Below are 8,215 nucleotides of genomic sequence, written 5' to 3'. Positions count from 1 at the left end.
TACTATGCAGCCATAAAAAGCATGTGTTCGTGTCCTTTGTTTAATGTTGAATATTGGCCCCCACTCTCTTCTGGCTTGGAGAGTTTCTGCTGAGAAATTCGCTGTTAGTCAGATGGGCTTCCCTTTGTGGGTAACCCGACCTTTCTCTCTGGCTGCCCTTAACAGTTTTTCCTTCATTTCAACTTTGGTGAATCTGACAATTATGTTTCTTGGAGTTGCTCTTCTTGAACAGTATCTTTGTGGCGTTCTCTGTATTTCCAGAATTTGAATGTTGGCCTGCCTTGCTACATTGGGGAAGTTCTCCTGGATAATATCCTGCAGAGTGTTTGCCAACTTGGTTCCATTCTCTCTGTCACTTTCAGGCACACCAATCAGATGTAGATTTGGTCTTTTCCCGTAGTCCCATATTTCTTGGAGGCTTTGTTCATTTCTTTTTACTCTTTTTTTTCTGTAAACCTCTCTTCTCGCTTCATTTCATTCATTTGATCCTCAATCACTAATACCCTTTCTTCCACTTGATCAAATCAGCTTGTGCGTTCATCACGTAGTTCTCATGCCATGGTTTTCAGCTCCATCAGATCATTTAAGGACTTCTCTACACTGGTGACTCTATTTAGCCATTCCTCTTATATTTTCTCAAGGTTTTTAGCTGCTTTGTGGTGGGTTCGAACTTCCTCCTTTAACTCAGAGAAGTTTGATCGTCTGAAGCCTTCTTCTCTCAACTCGTCAAAGTCATTCTCCATCCAGCTTTGTTCCTTTGCTGGTGAGGAGCTGTGCTCCTTTGGAGGTGGAGAGGTGCTCTGATTTTTAGAATTTTCAACTTTTCTGCTCTGTTTTTTCCCCATCTTTGTGATTTTATCTACCTTTGGTCTTTGATGGTGGTGACGTACAGATGGGGTTTTGGTGTGGATATCCTTTCTGTTTGTTACTTTTCCTTCTAACAGTCAGGACCCTCAGCTGCAGCTGTGTTGGATTTTTCCGGAGCTTCACTCCAGACCCTGTTTGCCTGGGTATCAGCAGTGGAGGCTGCAGAATAGCAAATATTGCTGAACAGCAAATGTTGCTGCCGGATCATTCCTCTTGAAGCATTGTCTCAGAGGGGTACTTGGACTTGTAAGGTGTCGGTCTGCCCCTACTTGAGGGTGCCTCTCAGTTAGGCTACTCTGGGGTCAGGGACCCACTTTAGGAGTCAGTCTGTCCATTCTCAGATCTCAAACTCCATGCTGGGAGAACCACTACTCTTTCAAAGCTGTCAGACAGGGTCATTTAAGTCTGCAGAGGTCTCTGTTGCCTTTTGTTTGGCTACTCCCTGCCCTCAGAGGTAGAGTCTACAGAGGCAGGCAGGCCTCCTTGAGCTGCAGTAGGCTCCACACAGTTCGAGCTTCTGGGCAGCTTTTTTTACCTACTCAAGCCTCAGCAATGGTGTGCACCCCTCCCCCAGCCTAACAACACACTCTTATATTACCAGTGGATGAAAGAAAAAAATCACAAAAGAAATTAGAAAATACTTACAGATAAATAAAATTAAAAACACAACATACCAAAATTTATGGAATTCAACAAAAGCAGTGCTGAGGGAAATTTTAGTAGTTTGCACCAATATTTAAAAAGATGAAAGATCCTCATGTCATGCCTAACATGACACCTCAAGAAACTACAAAGAGAAGAGCAAATTAAAATTAAAGCCAGCAGACAGAAGAAAGGAAATAATAAACATTAGATGGGAGATAAACAAAATAAAAAATAGAAAAATAAGAGAATTAATAAAATGAAAATATGGTTCTTTGAAAATAATCAAGAAAATAGACAAACTTAGCTAGACCGACAAAGAAAAAAGACAGAAGATTCAAAATACTAAAATCTGAAATGAAAGAGTAGACATTACTACCAACCTTACAGAAATAAAAATAGTCTAAAGAGAATGCTGAAGAGTCAAGATGGCCAACTAATTGAAGCCAGAAAGAGCTTCTCCCACTAAGATCAAGTAGACTATCTCACTCCAAACAGATTCCCAGAAACAAGACATTGAGAGTGGACAGGCCAGACACAGTGGCTCACATCTGTAATCCCAGCACTTTGGGAGGCTGAGGCAGGCGGATCATTTAAGGTCAAAAGTTCCAAGAGTTCAAGACCATCCTGGCTAATGTGGTGAAATCCCATCTCTACTAAAAATACAAAAATTAGCCGGGCATGGTGGTGAGTGCCTGTCATCCCAGCTACTTGGAAAGCTGAGGCAGGAGAATCACTTGAACCCAGGAGAGGGAGGTTGCAGTGAGCCAAGATCATGCTACTGAACTCCAGCCTGGTTGGCAGAGTGAGACTCCCTCTCGAAAAAGGAAAAAAAAAAAAAAAAAAGAGTGGACAGAGTGAGAATGCAGACACACCAGGCTGAAAGGAGAGGAAGCTGAGAACCCTGCACAGGTTTGCCAAGCACCAGGACTCATTCCTGGACCCAAGTGGTCCCCAGAGAAGAGGTGAGTGAAGAACGCATGGAGTGGCCCATTCTCACCATGGACCTCTGGGATCCTAGCTATGGGAGATCTCACAGCCCTCAGAGAAATATGAGCTGGCAGGGAGAACTGCCCAGAGAGTTTACAGAAACAGAACTCCAGCCTGCACAGAGCCCAGAGCATTTGGCATGGGAATGGCTTTCAATAGAGCACAGCCATCTGTGCCTATCCCCCAAGGCTCACCATCCTCCTCTAGGTGGCTGTAGCCCTTGTTGGCTTGGCTGACAGATCTAAAGAGAGCAGGGCTGTCGTGCCCATGGGACAAGACCAGTTTGATGTGAGTGTCCCCCGATCTGTTGGCCTCTCCTTGGGACCTTGCCTGATGACACTCGCTTGCAGCACAGCCTCAGCTTGCCAACAGACATTGCAATAGCTCTTTCGCCAGCAGAACCCACCTAACCATTGCAGTACTTTTGCAGACAGACCGCCACCAGTGCACACCTGTCAGCAGCATGCCCTCACTTGTGCACACCTGCCCACAGCCTTCCCCCAGTAGCATGCACCCACCCACCCTCAGCCTTTACCCGCCAGTGCACACTTGACGATAGCCTCCCTCTGCTGCCTTACCAGCACACACACATGCAGGGACCTGCTATCACCACCCACCGCCAGCACGCAAGAGCATAGAGACCCCTAGAGACCCACCAGTGCATGTGTGGGCACAGACCTGCCATTACCTTGCTGGAGCGCTTTTGCAAGAGGTCTCCATTGGAGTGTTATTGCTAGTAGACTGGGAATACCTTGGCTCCTTCAGTCCGGCAGGTGCTTACTTCCAAATGACTGCATGAGTTCCCCAGTACTTGTTCTTAACTTGACTGAAATGGCTGAAATGACAGACATAAAATTCAGAATCTGATGGCAAGGAATCTCATTGAGATAAAGGAGAAGGTTGAAATACAATCCAAGAAACACAGGAAAATGATCCAAGAGTTGAAAGACAACACAGCCAGTTTAAGAAGGAAAAAAAAAATCAACTCAACATGGGTTAAACACTTAAATGTAAAACCTAAAACTATAAAACCCTGGAAGATAAATGGTGGGGAGGTGGTATGACCATGCAATGATAGCATAAGAAAATATTTGGTAGTGATATATCTGTCCCATACTCTAATTGTGGTAGTAGTAGCATAAATCTATACATGCATTAAAATTTATAGAAGTTTACTTTAAAATAAATCAGTTTTACTCTATGAAAATTTAAAAAGGAAAAAGTCTGTGCAATACCACTAAATCAGTACTTGGGGGAAATTTTATAGCATTACATATACATCAATTTTAGAAGTAAAGAGTGGTCTCAACATTATGATTACAGCATCCACCTTAAGAAAATGGAAAAAGAAGAGCAAATTAAACCTAAAGTAGGTAGAAAAAAGATGACAACAAAAATCAGTGAAATAGAAAGCAGAAAATATAGAAAAATCAATGAACTGAAAAGTTAGTTTCTTTGAGAAGTCAATAAAATTGATGAATCTCTATGCAGATGATCAAGAAAGTAAGACAGAAGACAAATTATCACTGTTAGGAAAGAAAGAGATGGCATTACTATAGATTCTAGAGATTTTAATAAGAGAAGGGAATATTATGAAGACATTCATGCCAATAAATTACACAACTTACATTAAATAGAAAAAAATCCTTGATAGGTACAAACTAACAAAGATGAAATAGATAACTTAATAATTCCACATCTAATGAAGAAATTGAATTTATAGTTTAAAACCATCTCACAAAGGAAACTACAGGCCGAAATGGCTTCACCATTGAATTCTACTAAATATTTAAGCAAGAAATAACGCCATTCCTAAAAATTCTCCCAAAAACTTGAAGGAAAATACTTCTCAACTCATGTTAATCCTAGGTTGAAAAATATTCTAGAATAGGACAAGAATGCCCACATTCACCACTTTTATTCAATAACAATCAGGCAAGAGAGAAATAAAGGGCAACCAAATTGGAAAAGAAAAAGACAGATTATCCCTGTTTGCTGATGGTATCTAGAAAACCCTAAAGTCTTCACCAAAACACTCTTAGATTTGATAAATGAGCTCAGTAAAGTTTCAGGATATAAAATCCACATACAATATCAGTAGCATTTCTTTTTTTTTTTATACTTTAAGTTCTAGGGTACATGTGCATAACGTGCAGGTTTGTTACATATGTATACTTGTGCCATGTTGGTGTGCTGCACCCATCAACTCGTCAGCACCCATCAACTCATCATTTACATCAGGTATAACTCCCAGTGCAATCCCTCTCCCCCTCCTCCCTCCCTATAATAGGCCCCGGTGTGTGATGTTCCCCTTCCCGAGTCCAAGTGATCTCATTGTTCAGTTCCCACCTATGAGTGAGAACATGCGGTGTTTGGTTTTCTGTTCTTGTGACAGTTTGCTGAGAATGACGGTTTCCAGCTGCACCCATGTCCCTACAAAGGACACAAACTCATCCTTTTTGATGGCTGCATAGTATTCCATGGTGTATATGTGCCACATTTTCTTAATCCAGTCTGTCACTGATGGACATTTGGGTTGATTCCAATCTTTGCTATTGTGAACAGTGCCGCAATGAACATACGTATGTATGTGTCTTTATAGCAGCATGATTTATAATCCTTTGGGTAAATACCCAGTAATGGGATGGCTGGGTCATATGATGCTTCTAGTTCTAGATCCTTGAGGAATCACCATACTGTTTTCCATAATGGTTGAATTAGTTTACAATCCCACCAACAGTGTAAAAGTGTTCCTATTTCTCCACATCCTCTCCAGCACCTGTTGTTTCCTGACATTTTAATGATTGCCATTCTAACTGGTGTGAGATGGTATCTCATTGTGGTTTTGATTTGCATTTCTCTGATGGCCTGTGATGACGACCACTTTTTCATGTGTCTGTTGGCTGTATGCATGTCTTCTTTAGAGAACTGTCTGTTCATATCCTTTGCCCACTTTTTGATGGGGTTGTTTTTTTCTTGTAAATTTGTTTGAGTTCTTTGTAGGTTCTGGATATTAGCCCTTTGTCAGATGAGTAGATTGCAAAAATTTTCTCTCATTCTGTAGGTTGCCTGTTCACTCTGATGGTAGTTTCTTTTGCTGTGCAGAAGCTCTTTAGTTTAATTAGATCCCATTTGCCAATTTTGGCTTTTGTTGCCATTGCTTTTGGTGTTTTAGACATGCAGTCCTTGCCCATGCCTATGTCCTGAATGGTATTACCTAGTTTTCTTCTAGCGTTTTTATGGTGTTAGGTCTAACATTTAAGTCTCTAATCCATCTTGAATTAATTTTCGTATAAGAAGTAAGGAAAGGATCCAGTTTCAGCTTTCTACTTATGGCTACCAATTTTCCCAGTGCCATTTATTAAATAGGGAACCCTTTCCCCATTTCTTGTTTTTGTCAGGTTTGTCAAAGATCAGATGGCTGTAGATGGGTGGTATTATTTCTGAGGACTCTGTTCTGTTCTATTGGTCTATATCTCTGTTTTGGTACCAGTACCATGCTGTTTTGGTTACTGCAGCCTTGTAGTATAGTTTGAAGTCCGGTAGCATGATGCCTCGAGCTTTGTTCTTTTGACTTAGGATTGTCTTGGCAATGCGGGATCTTTTTTGGTTCCATATGCACTTTAAAGCAATTTTTTCCAATTCTGTGAAGAACTCATTGGTAGCTTGATGGGAATGGCATTGAATCTATAAATTACCTTGGGCACTATGGCCATTTTCACGATATTGATTCTTCCTATCCATGAGCATGGTATGTTCTTCCATTTGTTTGTGTCCTCCTTTATTTCATTGAGCAGTGGTTTGTCGTTCTCCTTGAAGAGGTCCTTGACATCCCTTGTAAGTTGGATTCCTAGGTATTTTATTCTCTTTGAAGCTATTGTGAATGGGAGTTCATTCATGATCAATTCTATCAATTTTGTTGATCTTTTCAAAAAACCAACTCCTGGATTCATTGATTTTTTGGAGGGATTTTTGTGTCTCTATCTCCTTCAGTTCTGCTCTGATCTTAGTTATTTCTTGCCTTCTGCTAGCTTTTGAATGTGTTTGCTCTTGCTTCTCCAGTTCTTTTAATTGTAATGTTAGAGTGTCAATTTTAGATCTTTCCAGCTTTCTCTTGTGGGCATTTAGTGCTATAAATTTCCCTCTACACACTGCTTTAAATGTGTCCCAGAAATTCTGGTATGTTGTGTCTTTGTTTCCATTGGTTTCAAAGAACATCTTTATTTCTGCCTTCATTTCGTTATGTACCCAGTAGTCATTCAGGAGCAGGTTGTTCAGTTTCCATGTAGTTGAGCGGTTTTGATTGAGTTTCTTAGTCCTGAGTTCCAGTTTGATTGCACTGTGGTCTGAGAGACAGTTTGTTATAATTTCTGTTCTTTTACATTTGTTGAGGAGTGCTTTACTTCAATTATGTGGTCGATTTTGGAATAAGTGCGATGTGGTGCTGAGAAGAATGTATATTCTGTTGATTTGGGGTGGAGAGTTCTGTAGATGTCCATTAGGTCCACTTGGTGCAGAGTCGAGTTCAATTCCTGGATATCCTTGTTGATTTTCTGTCTCGTTAATCTGCCTAATGTTGACAGTGGGGTGTTAAATCTCCCATTATTATTGTGTGGAAGTCTAAGTCTCTTTGTAAGTCTCTAAGGACTTGCTTTATGAATCTGGGTGCTCCTGTATTGGGTGCCTATATATTTGGGATAGTTAGCTCTTCCTGTTGAATTGATCCCTTTACCATTATGTAATGGCCTTCTTTGTCTCTTTTGATGTTTGATGGCTTAAAGTCTGTTTTATCAGAGACTAGGATTGCAACCACTGCTTTTCTTTGTTTTCCATTTGCTTGGTAGATCTTCCTCCATCCCTTTATTTTGAGCCTATGTGTGTCTCTGCATGTGAGATGGGTCTCCTGAATACAGCAAACTGATGGGCCTTGACTCTTTATCCAATTTGCCAGTCTGTGTCTTTTAATTGAAGCATTTAGTCCATTTACATTTAAGGTTAATATTGTTATGTGTGAACTTGATCCTGTCATTACGATATTAACTGGTTATTTTGCTCGCTAGTTGATGCAGTTGCTTCCTAACATCGATGGTCTTTACATTTTGGCATGTTTTTGCAATAGCTGGTACCAGTTGTTCCTTTCCATGTTTAGTGCTTCCTTCAGGGTCTCTTGTGAGGCAGGCCTGGTGGTGACAAAATCTCTAAGTATTTGCTTGTCTGTAAAGGATTTTATTTCTCCTTCACTTATGAAACTTAGTTTGGCTGGATATGAAATTCTGGGTTTAAAATTCTTTTCTTTAAGAATGTTGAATATTGGCCCCCACTCTCTTCTGGCTTGGAGAGTTTCTGTCGAGAGATCTGCTGTTAGTCTGATGGGCTTCCCTTTGTGGGTAACCCGACCTTTCTCTCTGGCTGCCCTTAACAGTTTTTCCTTCATTTCAAGTTTGGTGAATCTGATGATTTTGTGTCTTGGAGTTGCTCTTTTTGAGGAGTATCTTTGTGGTGTCCTCTGTATTTCCTGAATTTGAATGTTGGCCTGCCTAACTAGGTTGGGGAAGTTCTCCTGGATGATATCCTGAAGAGTGTTTTCCAAGTTGGTTCCATTTTTCCCCTCACTTTCCGGTACCCCAATCAGACATAGATTTGGTCTTTTCACATAATCCCATACTTCTTGCAGGCTTTGTTCATTTCTTTTTCCTCTTTTCTCTTTAGACTTCTC

This window comes from Macaca mulatta, chromosome X (assembly GCF_049350105.2).
Source record: "Macaca mulatta isolate MMU2019108-1 chromosome X, T2T-MMU8v2.0, whole genome shotgun sequence".
NCBI classification, from domain to species: Eukaryota; Metazoa; Chordata; class Mammalia; order Primates; family Cercopithecidae; genus Macaca; species Macaca mulatta.
The sequence above is the reverse complement of the archived record's forward strand: the minus strand, read 5'-3'. Positions refer to the sequence as shown.